The sequence below is a fragment of the Tachyglossus aculeatus genome, chromosome 4, assembly GCF_015852505.1.
Source record: "Tachyglossus aculeatus isolate mTacAcu1 chromosome 4, mTacAcu1.pri, whole genome shotgun sequence".
Lineage (NCBI taxonomy): Eukaryota > Metazoa > Chordata > Mammalia > Monotremata > Tachyglossidae > Tachyglossus > Tachyglossus aculeatus.
Window position 1 is genome coordinate 5,657,140 of NC_052069.1, and position 14,650 is coordinate 5,671,789.

Sequence of the window (14,650 nt, forward strand, 5' to 3'; positions counted from 1 at the left end):
ATTGGAAAATTGGAAAACTGATCATGCTAGACCAGAGTTGTTGGCTTCTGTCCATACAGCAGAGATTTTTTTATGTCTGTGGAAATCCACCCTCCTGTTAGTCTTCACAATTGATTGTATGGCCAGATAATAATAATAATATTAATGACATTTCTTAAGTGCTATGTGCCAGGCACTGTACTAAGCTCTGGGGTGAAAACAAGAAAATCAGGTTGGACACAGTCCCTATCCCCCGTGGGGCTCATAATCTCAATCTCTGTTTTACAGACGAGGTCACTGAGGCCCAGAGAAATAAAGTGACTCGCCCGAGGTCACACGGAAGAGAAGTGGCAGAGTCGGGATTAGAACCCAGGACCTTCTGTTTCCCAGGCCCGGGGTCTACCCACTAGGCCATGCTGCTTCTCCCTGGAAATAAACCCAGAGCCCTTTGTCAATCAATAGTGCTCAGTAAGAACATACTGGTTTTGGAAGACTGTTTTCAGCTTGGGAGAGTTCAATGGAGTCAGTGGACTTAGTTCCAGCCTTTGAAGAATGCACTCATTTAATTGTATCTATTGAGTGCTTACTAGGTGCAAAGCACTGTACTAAATGCTCGGGAGAATACACTCTAACAATAAACAGACAAATTCCTTGCCCACAATGAGGGTGCAGTCAGACATTAATGTACATAAGTGAATAAATTCAATCGAACTGGATAGAAACACACAATTTACATTATGGAGGAGAAGGATTTAAATAGCAGAAAATCTCAATCAACAGAGTAGTAGTAGGAGAAATCACAGGGCTTAGTGGCTAGAGCCTGGGCCTGGGAATCTGAAGGTCATGGGTTCTAATCCCGGCTCCGCCACATGTCTGCTGTGTGACTTTGGGCAAATCGCTTCACTTCTCTGGGCCTCAGTTCCCTCATCTGGAAAAGGGGGATGAAGACCGTGAGCTCCAAATGGGACAGGGACTGTGTCCAACCCGATTTGCTTGTATCTACCTCATTGCATATAGCAGTGCTTAGTACATAGTAAACACTTAACAAGTATTATTATTATTATTTCTACTATTATTATTATATTAAGCACCTAGAGCTTCAACCCAAACATGAAAATTTCCCTACCCTAAAGGAGCAAGCACTGAAGAGGTGGCAGGGAAAGTCAGACAGACTAAAATATTTAGAAAATGGAGTCGAGGTAAATAGTACCAGGTACGATTGAAATATGTAGATCATGGCCTAGAGGAGTAATTTCTTCTAATAATGATGATAATAACTGTGGTATTTGTTAAGCGCTTACTATATGCCAAGCAAGCAGCGTAGCTTAATGGATGGGAGTCAGAGGTCGTGGTTTCTAATCCCAGCTCCTCCACTTGTCTGCTGTGTGACCTTAGGCAAGTCATTTCAATCAATCATATTTATTGAGCGCTTACTGTGTGCAGAGCACTGTACTAAGCGCTTGGGAAGTACAAGTTGGCAACATATAGAGACAGTCCCTACCCAACAGTGGGCTCACAGTCTAAAAGGGGGAGACAGAGAACAAAACCAAACATACTAACAAAATAAAATAAATAGAATAGATATGTACAAGTAAAATAAATAAATACAGTAATAAATATGTACAAACATATCTACATATATACAGGTGCCGTGGGGAAGGGAAGGAGGTAAGATGAGGGGGATGGAGAGGGGAACGAGGGGGAGAGGAAGGAAGGGGCTCAGTCTGGGCTCATTTCACTTCTCTGTGCCTCAGTTTCCTCATCTGGAGAATGGGGATTAAGACTGTGAGCCCCATGTGGGACAATCTGACTATCTTGTATCTACCCCAGGGCTTAGAACGTAGTAAGAGCTTAACAAATACCATAATTATCATTATTATTATTATTAGCTGGGGTAGATACAAGTTAATCAGGTTGGATACAGTTCCTGTCCCACTAGGGACTCACACTCTTAATCCCCATTTTACAGGGGAAGCAACTGAGGACTAGAGAAGTTAAGTGACTTGCTCAAGGTCATATAGCAGACATGCGGCGAATCAGGATTAGAACCCAGGACTTTCTAACTCCAGGCCTAGGCTCTATCCACTAAGCCACGCTGCTTCTCTACTATCAAAACTACTGAAATACTTAGGGAAAGGGGCGTATTTAAGGAGTGGGGTATTCTCCTGGTGCCTATTTTGAAAACCAGACTAGTCAGAGTTTTTTGTAATCTCCTCTTCCCTGTTTAAACTGGTTTAGGTGTGTGGATACAAGATTCAAAATCTGTTTTCAAATAAGCTACTGATTTAAGTTCTGGGTGAGGTAGGTGTGCTGAGGCTTAGGTTCTAAATAAAACAAACACGGAGATTTTTAAGATTTAGACTAGTAGCCATTTGGGCTACACAACCTTATTTCCAGAATGCCTGCCATTATAAGGGCCACAGGGAAGACAAGGCAGAAGAACAATTTATATTAAAAGAGCCCACAGATGGAAGTGGGAAAGATATTTTTCCTGTTTTATTCCAGATTAATGAAAGGCCGGGGGGAGGTGAGGGAGGAGGAGGGTTTTTTTTCCTCTGAGCTGGAGAAAATAGGCAGAGACCGGTCTATTCTTGGTTAGATGAGGTTATCACAAAAAGCCGGAACAACAAAGAGCAGAAATCCCCGAGGTTATATATCCAAATGCAAAACCCCATCAGATATCGTTGCTGTACAGAATTGCTATTCCGGGATTTTCTGGGAATCAGCCTGGCCTAGTGGATAGAACCTGGGCTTGGGAGTCAGAAGGATCTGGGTTCTAATCCCAGCTCCACCACATTTGCTGTGTGTGACCTTGGGCAACTCATTGCAATCTCTGGACCTCAGTGATCTCATCGGTGGAAGCAGCGTGGGCCAGTGGAAAGAGCCCGGGCTTGGGAGTCAGAGGTCATGGGTTCTAATCCCGGCTCCGCTACTTGTCAGCTGTGTGACTTTGGGCAGGTCACTTAACTTCTTTGTGCCTCAGTTCACCCATCTGTAAAATGGAGATTAAGACTGTAAGCCCCATGTGGGACAACCTTGATTACCTTGTATCCCCACAGAGCTTAGAACAGTGCTTGGCACATAGTAAGCACTTAACAAATACCAACATTATTATTATTATTATCATTATTATTAAAATGGGGATGAAAACTGTGAGCACCACATGGGATAGGGACTGTGTCCAACTTAATTAGCTTGTATCTACGCAGTGCTTAGAATAGTGTTTGACACATAGTAGGCACTTAATACCATCAACATTATTATTATTATTATTATTATTATCAGCAAACTCCCATTATTATCATTGCATCTCTATAGTTTTGAGCTGTTCCCTTTTCAAACAACTATAACAACAACCAAAATCACACTGTTCCTCCCAGATACCAACTGGGCATTTATGCACTCTTGCTTCCTGTAGAATCTTCTTTTCCAATGGTACTTAAGCACTTACTAATCAACCACATTTATTAAGTGCTTACTGTGCTCAGAGCACTGTATTAAGTGCTTGGGAAAATACATTATATAAGGGTTGGTAGACACATTCCCTTCTCATAGGAGCTTTAGTGAGTACTTGCTCACTGTGTGGAGAGCACTGTACTAAGTGCTAGGGAGAGTACATTATAGAAGAGTTGGTAGACACGTTTCCTGCCCACATTGAGCTTATGGTCTAGAGGGGGGTGTCCATTATAGTACCCCAAGCACTTAGTACAGTGCTCTGCACTTAGAGGCACAACCAAATGATTTTAGTGATTTAAGGACTCTCCTATACCCAATACCCACCTTTCCATTCTCTTTCTCCTCCTAGACCTAGATCATCATCATCATCATCATCATCATCAATCGCATTTATTGAGCGCTTACTATGTGCAGAGCACTGTACTAAGCGCTTGGGAAGTACAAATTGGCAACATATAGAGACAGTCCCTACCCAACAGTGGGCTCACAGTCTAAAAGGGGGAATAATTTGGGGGTCTGTCTTCCTGCTTGATTTTAACCTCCTTAAAGGCAGAGATTTTCTCTTACTAGACTGTAAGCTTCTATCTAGAGAAAAACTTTCTTCATTCATTCATTCATTCAATTGTATTTACTGAGCGCTTAGCTTACAGTGTGCAGAGTACTGTACTAAGCGCTTGGGAACTACAAATCGGCAACATATAGGGATGGTTCCTACCCATCTTGTGGGCAGAGAATGAGTCTACCATTGAATCATATTCGTGGCTTAGTGGAAAGAGCACGGGCTTTGGAGTCAGAGGTCATGGGTTCAAATCCTGGCTCCGCCAACTGTCAGCTGGGTGACTTCGGGCAAGTCACTTCACTTCCCTGTGCCTCAGTTACCTCATCTGTAAAATGGGGATTAAGACTGTGAAGCCCCCCGTGGGACAACCTGATCACCTTGTAACCTCCCCAGCGCTTAGAACAGTGCTTTGCATGGAGTAAGTGCTTAATAAATACCATCATTATTATCATTCTTATTATTGAGTGCTTACTGTGTGCAGAGCACTGTACTAAGCACTTGGGAAAGTGCAATACAACCATAAATAGTGACATTCTCTGCCCATGAAGAGTTTCCCGCTGTAATGCCCGCTGTATTGTACTCTCCCAGTTGCTTAGTACAGTGCTTTGTGTATAGTAAGTGCTCAGTAAATTCCACTGATTGATTTCTCTCCTGAGAATTTAGAGCCCACTAGGTGCTTGGTAAATATTATTGAATGCAGTAGCCTCGAATACCCGGGTACCTTTTTTCCAAGGAAGTGGTGATAATAATAATAATAATAATAATAATAGCATTTGTTAAGCCCTTACTCTTTTTCTGGCACTAAGTGCTGGGTGGATACAAGCAAATCAGGTTGGAAACAATCCCTGTCCCCTGTGGGGCTCACAGTTATAATCCCCATTTTACAGATGAGGTAACTGAGGCCCAGAGAAGTGAAGTGACTTGTCCAAGGTCACGCAACAGACAGGCGGCGGAGCCGGGATTAGAACCTGTGACCTTCTGACTGCCAGGCCCAGGCTCTATTCAATCAATCAATTGTATTTATTGAGTGCTTACTGTGTGCAGAGCACTGTACTAAGCGCTTGGGAAGTACAAGTTGGCAACATGTAGAGACGGTCCCTACCCAACAGTGGGCTCACAGTCTAGAAGGGGGAGACAGAGAACAACACCAAACATACTAACAAAATAAAATAAATAGAATAGATATGTACAAGTAAAATAAATAACTAACTAGAGTAATAAATATGTACAAACATATATACATATATACAGGTGCCATAGGGAAGGGAAGGAGGTAAGATGGGGGGATGGAGAGGGGGACAAGGAGGAGAGGAAGGAAGGGGCTCAGTCTGGGAAGGCCTCCTGGAGGAGGTGAGCTCTCAGTAGGGCCTTATTCTCCACACCACGTCGCTTCTCACATCATCCCCTTTCCCTCTTCTTCCTGAAGGATCCCAGTTGGGTTGGAGAAGCAGTGTGGCTCAGTGGAAAGAGCACGGGCTTGGGAGTCAGAGGTCATGGGTTCGAATCCTGGCTCCGCCACTTATCGGCTGTGTGACTTTGGGCAAGTCACTTAACTTCTCTATGCCTCAGTTACCTCATCGGTAAAATGGGGATTAAGATTGTGAGCCCCCCGTGGGACAACCTGATCACCTTGTATTCCCCCCAGTGCTTAGAACAGTGCTTGGCACATAGGAAGCACTTAATAAATGCCATTATTATTATTATTATTATTATTATTATTACCCCAAACATTAAAAGTCACCCACAGACTGTGAGCGAAAAACCTTCCTGTCCAGAACAATCTCAATACAGCCCATCTCCCTAATTTGCTTATTCCCAGGAATACTAATCTCTTTACAAGACAAGATAATGGAATGATTTTTTTTTTTTATTGTTGCCCTATAGCCCTGCTTCCTCTCCTCTCTTTCCTTCCTGAATTTTATCACGTCTAGTTAATTGATGGTAAGACAGATCCTGGAAATGTATCCTGAGCTCTGCAAGATTTCACGCTCACAATAGGAGTGGAGCTAATGTGGCCCAGTGGAGAGAGTCCTGGCCTGGCTTCTAATCTCAGCTCTGCCACTGGTCTGCTGTGTGACCTTGGACAAGTCACTTCACTTCCCTGAGCCTCAGTTACCTCATCTGTAAAATGGGGATTCAGTATGTGCGGCTCGGTGGAAAGAGCCCGGGCTTGGGTGTCAGAGGTTCTAATCCCGGATCCGCCACTTGTCAGCTGTGTGACTTTGGGCAAGTCACTTCACTTCTCTGTGCCTCAGTGACCTCATCTGCAAAATGGGGGTTAAGACTCTGAGCCCTACCGGGGACAACCTGATCCCCTTCTACCCTCCCCAGTGCTTGGAACAGTGCTTCGAACATAGTAAGCACTTTTCTAGACTGTGAGCCCACTGTTGGGTAGGGACCGTCTCTATATGTTGCCAACTTGTACTTCCCAAGCGCTTAGTACAGTGCTCTGCACACAGTAAGCGCTCAATAAATGCGATTGATTGATTGATTGATTAACAAATGCTATTATTATTATTGCTATTATTATTACTTGACTGTGAGCCCCATGTGGGACAGGGACTGTATCCAGTCTGATTAACTTGTATAGATATTGAAAATACAATATTCTTCTAGCGTCCTCTACCAAGTACTTAGTACAATCAATCAATTGTATTTGGGCACTTACTGTGTGCAGAGCACTGTACTAAGCGCTTGGGAAGTACAAGTTGGCAACACATAGAGACAGTCCCTACCCAACAGTGGGCTCACAGTCTAAAAGGGGGAGACAGAGAACAAAACCAAACATACTAACAAAATAAAATAAATAGAATAGATATGTACAAGCAATAAATAAATAAATAAATAAATAGTACAGTGCTTTGCACGCAGTAAGCGCTCAGTAAATACCATTGAATCAGTAAATATCTATCTCAGCACTTAAAACGGCGCTTGACACACAGTAAGTGCTTAAGAAAAATAGGGATGAGCTGTGTAAAAACCTCCTTCCTCCCACAAAGCACTTCAGGCCAGCATCCTAGAAATCACCACAAAAAGTAGAGAAGCAAGGACTGGGGCTAATGCCTTTTTTCTCTCTTTTTGGAGATGACCAGTTGTACCAGTGAATACGCATAGCTTAGTGGAAAGACCCCTGGCCTGGGAGTTAGTAGGTCATAGGTTCTAATTCTGGCCCCTGCCACTTGTCTGCTGTGTGACCTTAGGCAAGTCACTTCACTTCTCTGGGCCTCAGTTACCTCATCTGTCAAACGGGGGTTGACAATGTGAGCCACGTGCGACAGGGACTGTGTCCATCTCAATCTGCTTGTAACCACCCCAGCGCTTAGTACAGTGCCTGGCATATAGGAAGGGCTTAACAAATATTACAATTATTATTACTAGAGTGTCAACTTGTCGTGGGCAGGGTTGTGTCTGTTTATTGTCGTATTGTACTCTCCCAAGTGTTTAGTACAGAGCTCTGCACACAGTAAGTAAGTACTCAATAAATACTATGAGCCCGTTGTTGGGTAGGGACCGTCCCTATATGTTGCCGATTTGTTCTTCCCAAGCTCTTAGTCCAGTGCTGTGCACACAGTAAGGGCTCAATAAATATAATTGATTGAATGAATGAAAGAATAAGTTCAACCGAAAGACTGATCAGAATAATAAATTGTGGTATTTCTAAATCAATCATATTTTTATTGAGCACTTACTGCATGCAGAGCACCTTGGGAGAGTACAGTATAATACAACAATCAATCAATCAATCATATTTATTGAGCGCTTACTGTGTGCAGAGCACTGTACTAAGTGCTTGGGAAGTACAAGTTGGGCAACATATAGAGACAGTCCCTACCCAACAGTGGGCTCACAGTCTAACAGGGGGAGACAGGGAACAAAGCCAAACATACTAACAAAATAAAATAAATAGAATAGATATGTACAAGTAAAATAAATAAATAGAGTAATAAATATGTGCAAACATATATACATATATACAGGTGCTGTGGGGAAGGGAAGGAGGTAAGATGAGGGGGATGGAAAGGGGGATGAGGGGGAGAGGAAGGAAGGGGCTCAACAGTGCTTATGTTGTGTCAAGCCCTGCGCTAAACCCTGGGATAAACAGTACACTTAGGTCAGATGGTCCCTGGTCACATTCTAAGAGAGAAGGAGAATGTGTTTTGAACGTCGTTTTACCCACAAGAAAATGGAGGAACAGAGAAGTTAAAGGATTGGTCCGAGGTCACACAGCAGGGAGGTGGCAGAACTAGGATTAGAACTCAGGTCTGTCCTCGGGGTCTTTGCATTAGGCCACACTGCTTCTCTCCTTCAGAGAAGCAGCGTGGCTCAGTGGAGAGAGACCGGGCTTGGGAGTCAGAGGTCATGGGTTCCAATTCCGGCTCTGCCACTTGTCAGCTGTGTGACTTTGGGCAAATCACTTCACTTCTCTGGGCCACAGTGACCTCATCTGGAAAATGGGGATTAAGACTGACTCATGTGGGACAGCCTGATTACCTTGCATCCCCCCCAGTGCTTGGCACATAGTAAGTGCTTAACAAATGCTATTATTATTATTATTATTATTATAACACCAACCCCTGCCATGCACCTCAATCTCGTCTATCTTGTCATTCACCTCTTACCCCGGAACCTCCTCCCTCTTCATATTCAACAGACCGTGAGTCTCCCCACCTTCAACGTTTTATTGAAATCACACCTCCTCCAAGAGGCCTTCCCTGACTAAGCCCTCGTTTCCTCATTTCCCTCTCCCTTCTTCTATAGGCACTTGGAGTTAAACCCTTTGAGCACTTGATAGTCACCCTACCCTCGGACCCTGAACACTAAGCAGCAGGGCTCAGTGGAAGAGCCCGGGCTTTGGAGTCAGAGGTCATGGGTTCAAATCCCAGCCCCCGCCAACTGTCAGCTGTGTGACTTTGGGCAAGTCACTTCACTTCTCTGGGCCTCAGTTACCTCATCTGTAAAATGGGGATTAAGAATGTGAGCCCCCCGAGAGACAACCTGATCACCTTGTAACCTCCCCAGTGCTTATAACAGTGCTTTGCACATAGTAAGTGCTTAATAAATGCCATTATTATTATTATTATAGTTTATTTAATGTCTGCTTCCCCATCTATACTAAGTTCCTTCTGGACGTGTTCACTGTCTACCAAGTCTTTCGCAAAGGAAATAGCCAAGGTGTCCCTGTCCCACGTGGGGCTCACCGTGTCAATCTCCATTTTACAGATGAGCTGACTGAGGCCCAGGGAAGTGAAGCTTGCCATTATGCTATTGATGTCTGTCTATGCTATTTAAGCCTGTCTACTTGGTCTGTTTTGTTGTCTGTCTTCCCCTTCTACTAATAATAATCATAATTATGGTATTTGTTAAGCACTTACTATGTGCCAAGCACTGTTCTAAGCACTGGGGTAGATACAAGGTCATCAGGTTGTCCCACGTGGGGCTCACAGTCTTCATCCCCATTTTACAGATGAGACCGTGATCCTGTTGTTGGGTAGGGACCATCTCTATCTGTTGCCGAATTGTACTTTTATTCATTCATTCATTCATTTATTCATTAAATCATATTTATTGAGCGCTTACTGTGTGCAGAGCACTGTACTAAGCGCTTGGGAAGTACAAGTTGGCAACATATAGAGACAGTCCCTACCCAACAGTGGGCTCGCAGTCTAGAAGCGCTTTCCAAGCGCTTTCCAAGCGCTTAGTCCAGTGCTCTGCACACAGTAAGCGCTCAATAAATATGATTGAATGAATTAATGAATGAATCATGGCTTAGTGCAAAGACACTGATTTGGGAGTCAGAGGAGGTGGGTTCTAATCTTGACTCTGTCACTTCTCAGCTGTGCAAGCATGGGTAAGTCATTTAATTTCTCTGTGCCTCTTACCTCATCTGGAAAATGGGGAAGAAGACTGTGAGCCCCACGTGGGACAAACTGATTACCTTGTATCTACCCCAGTGCTTAGAACAGTGCTTGGCACATAGTAAGCTTGTTATTTGTTATAATATTTGCTAAAATACCATCATTATTATTATTATGAATCATCGAACCGTGCTTCTAAACCTGGATCTAGTTTTTGCCTGCTGTGTGAGTTTAAACACATCACTTAACATCTCTGTGCCTCAGTGTCCTCATCTGTAAAATGGGGAGTCAATACCGGCTCCCCATTCTACTTAATTGTGAGTTCCATGTGGGACAGGGGCTGTGTCTGACCTCAATCTTTCATCTGCCCCAGTGCTAGGCACACAGTAAACACTTAAATACCGTTATTATTTTTGATATTGTCCTCTCTCAAGTGCTGAGTACGGTGCTCTCCATACACTAAGTGCTAAATAAATACCACTGATTGCTTGATTCTCAAGTCGTTCTACTAGGATGCCTGTCTCCCCTCTTCGAGACTGTGAGCCCATTGTGGGCAGGGGTTGTCTCTATTCGTTGCTGAATTGTAATAATAATAATGACATTTACTAAGCGCTTACTATGTGCAAAGCACTGTTCTAAGTGCTGGGGAGGTTACAAGGAGATCAGGTTGTCCCATGGGGGGCTCACAGTCCTAAACCCCATTTTAGGAGAAGCAGTGTGGCTCAGTGGAAAGAGCCCGGGCTTTGGAGTCAGAGGTCAGGGGTTCAAATCCCGGCTCCACAATGTCAGCTGTATGACTTTGGGCAAGTCACTTAACTTCTCTGGGCCTCAGTTACCTCATCCGTAAAATGGGGATTAAGACTCTGAGCCCCCCATGGGACAACCTGATCACCCTGTAACCTTCCCAGCACTTAGAACAGTGCTTTGCACATAGTAAGCGCTTAATAAATGCCATTTTTTTTACGGTTGAGGGAACTGAAGCACAGAGAGGTTAAGTGACTTGCCCAAAGTCACACAGCTGACAATTGGCAGAGCTGGGATTCAAACCCATGACCCCTGACTCCAAAGCCTGTGCTCTTTCCAGTGAGCCACACTGCTTCCCTACTTTCCAAGTGCTTAATACAGTGCTCTGCACAGAGGAAGTGCTCAATAAATATGATTGAATGAATAATAATAATAATAATAATGATGATGATGACAGCATTTGCTAAGCGCTTACTAGGTGCCATACAAGGTACCTACAAGGTAATTAGGTTGTCCCACATGGGGCTCACAGTCTTAATCCCCATTTTCGCTTAGTACAGTGCTCTGCACAGACCAAGTGCTCAATTAATATGATTGAATGAAGAATAATAATAATAATGATGATGATGATGACGGCATATTTGTTAAGCACTTACTTGGTGCCATACAGGTACCTACAAGGTAATTAGGTTGTCTCACATGAGGCTCACAGTCTTAATCCCCATTTTACAGATGAGGTAACAGGCACAGAGAAGTGAAGTGACTTGTCCAAAGTCATACAGCTGACAAGTGGAGGAGCTGGGATTAGAACCCATGACCTCTGACTCCCAAGCCCATGCTCTTTCCACTGAGCCATGCTGATTCTGGAATAATGATGGTATTTGTTAAGCGCTTACTGTGTGCCAAGGACTGTTCTAAGCGCTGGGGTAGATACAAGGTGATCAGGTTGTCCCACATGACGCTCACAATCTTCATCCCCATTTTTACAGATGAGGGAACTGAGACACAGAGATGTGAAGTGACTTGCTCGAAATCACCCAGCTGACAAGTGACAGAGGCGGGACTAGAACCCACGACTCCTGACTCCCAAGCCCGTGCTCTTTAGGATGCCTATCACTTCTTGTAAAGGTTTTTATGTGCAAGGCAAGGAGGAATTTTAGATGCCCAGAAGCTGGGCAGATTTGACCACCCCGACATCAAAGCAGAGGTAGATATTTAACCAGAATTCCACGTTCAAGTCCTGTGTTCAGAATTCCCCTCTACAGACATCTCTACTTTCCAGTTACCCATTCATTCATTCAATTGTATTAATAGAGCACTTACTGTGTGCAGAGCACTGTACTAAGCGCTTGGGAAGTACAAGCTGGCAACATCTAGAGGAGGGTACTGAGAGCTCACCTTCTCCAGGAGGCCTTCCAAACTGAGCCCCTTCCTTCCTCTCCCCCTCGCCCCCCTCTCCATCCCCCCCATCTTACCTCCTTCCCTTCCCCACAGCACCTATATATATGTATATATGTTTCTACATATTTATTACTCTATTGATTTATTTACTTGACTTGTACATATCTATTCTATTTATTTTATTTTGTTAGTATGTTTGGTTTTGTTCTCTGTCTCCCCCTTTTAGACTGTGAGCCCACTGTTGGGTAGGGACTGTATATGTTGCCAACTTGTACTTCCCAAGCGCTTAGTCCAGTGCTCTGCACACAGTAAGCGCTCAATAAATACGATTGATTGATAAGAAGGGGGAGACAGACAACAAAACATATTAGCAAAATAAAATAAATAGAATAACCCACCCTGGCAGCAGTCTCTTAGGACATAACTGGTTGTTCCTTGGTATTTCTGAAGACCCTTTAGTCATTCATTCAATCAGATTTATTGAGCGCTTACCATGTGCAGAGCACTGTACTAAGTGCTTGGAAAGCACAGTTTGGCAGCAGAGAGAGACAATCCCTATCCAACAACGGGCTCACAGTCTTGAAGGGGGAGACAGACAACAAAACAAAACTGTCAGCTCATTGCGGGCTGGGAATATGTCTGTTTATTGTTGTCTTTTACTCTCCCAAGTGCTTAGTGCAGTGCTCTGCACAGGGGAAATGCTCAATAAATACGACCAAATGAATGAGTACACTACACTTCTGGGCTTTGAACCTTTGCTGTCCTGATATTCGTGACCAATTTCTTTTAGAAAACACGATTAGACCACAGCTCAGCTCTCCCTTTTATGTCTAATCAATCAATCAATCGTATTTATTGAGTGCTTACTGTGTGCAGAGCACTGTACTAAGCGCTTGGGAAGTACAAGTTGGCAACATATAGTGACAGTCCCTACCCACCAGTGGGCTCACAGTCTAGGAGGGGGAGACAGAGAACAAAACCAAACATATTGACAAAATAAAATAAATAGAATAGATATGTACAAGTAAAATAAATATATAAATAGAGTAATAAATATGTACAAACATATATACAGGTCGGTCAGCGTGGTTTTATTCATTCAAGCGCTTAGTGCAGTGCTCTGCTTACAGGAAGCACTCAATAAATACGATTGAATAAATGAATGAATTCATTCAATTGTATTTATGGAGAGTTTACTGTGCGCGGAGCACCTACAACAACAAACAGTGACATTCCTTGCCCACGACGAGCTCAGTGAAACGAGAAAATGATTAAACAGGCATGTCAGAGTTCATTCCCCCTCCAGTTCCCGTCCCTGTTAGCATTCACACGGCCTGGTTAAAGTGTCAGCGAGCCCTCGTTCGGCTCGCTCTTGGGCTGAGAAACGAGTCCGTAACCTTGTCCTTCTCCCAACTGAGAGTCACGTCCTGAAAAGCAGCTTGAATTTTCCCATTTCGCTTCATTCCCTCACCCTTTGAACGCGAAAACATGTTGACTGACCTGTTCCCACAAGACCGAGCTTCTCCGATTCCCAAAGCCCAAAGTTTCCACCAACGGCCAACCCCAGTTGTCCCCAGCCCTGATCAAAATAGTGAACTATTCCTCCTGGGAAGCGTACAGAAATCCGGGCAGGCCGTGGGAGACAATCCCGTAAGGGCTGAAGATGGCAGAAAATCGTTTGACATTCTTCCCCCACGAGGTAAACTTCACGGCAAGCTTCCTCCCTTCGCTTCACTCCTTTCCCGAAAGTTTACTCCATCGAAAGCTTTGGGGAGAGAACGTCCGGTCTTCAGGACTCCTGGGTTCCCAGGACAAAGAAAAGTCAATCGGATCCCGTCGGATCCCAGGGATAAAGACTTGGATTTCCCACCTACCTTTTCGGGACTCAGCTTCGGCCCAACATCCCGGTAACCGACCGCCGGCCGGCCCTCGGCCCCCTGTGGAACTGCCTACGGATCCATCCCTTCCTGTTTGACCTCTTTGCCTTTTTCCTGTCCGCTCTCGCCGGCCCAGCGTGGATAGTTGAATAAAAAAAGTTAATCTTCAACCGGCCGATACCCAGGATTCCCCAGATCCAGGTCTACAAATCCCCCCGGCTGCTGGGTCTGCCTCCCTCGCAAAAGTCCTTCGTGTTTTGGAAACGGGGCTAGGCTCGGTAGAGATATTTTCTAGAACTATAAACAGGAAAGATTGGGGAAGTCCGCAGTAAGCGCTTATCTTTCCTTGGGTTTTGGCTGTGTCGTAACTATTCCCGATTACCCACTGGCCTCTTCTCGGTTTTAAATCATTTTATCTGCTGTTGTGAAACGCCGTGCCCTGTCCTGTTATTTTTGATTCTTCCCCCTCGCCCTCTGGACACGGAGATTAAAGGCAAAAGTGAGGCTCGGAGGCTGATTTTTCCTCAAGTTTTTCTAAGGGGTTTTTCAGCTAAGTCTCTACCAGTGTTCTGGGCCTTTCAGTTCATTTGATTTGAGATTTATGGCGATGTGGGGAAGCAGGAAATGAGTGTTTTGTGGTGGAGTTAATCCCGTCCTCCCCATAGCTTCTGAGCCAGGTCAGCTATAATAATAATGGCATTTATTAAGCGCTTACTATGTGCAAAGCACTGTTCTAAGCGCTAGAGAACGCTTTAAATGGTAATAATTCTAATAATAAA

At 44.2% G+C, this 14,650-nt stretch overlaps 1 protein-coding gene across 1 annotated transcript in view; it reads right to left on the minus strand.

Annotated features, from left to right (window-relative positions):
* SH3TC1 (SH3 domain and tetratricopeptide repeats 1) overlaps window positions 1–14,091 on the minus strand; it is a 111,039-nt gene extending 96,948 nt beyond the window's left edge. The window contains exon 1 of the mRNA XM_038745937.1: window positions 13,869–14,091. The gene's annotated coding sequence lies outside the window, so the exon portion shown is untranslated. The remainder of the gene's footprint in view (window positions 1–13,868) is intronic.
* Between the last annotated feature and the right edge of the window lie 559 nt (window positions 14,092–14,650).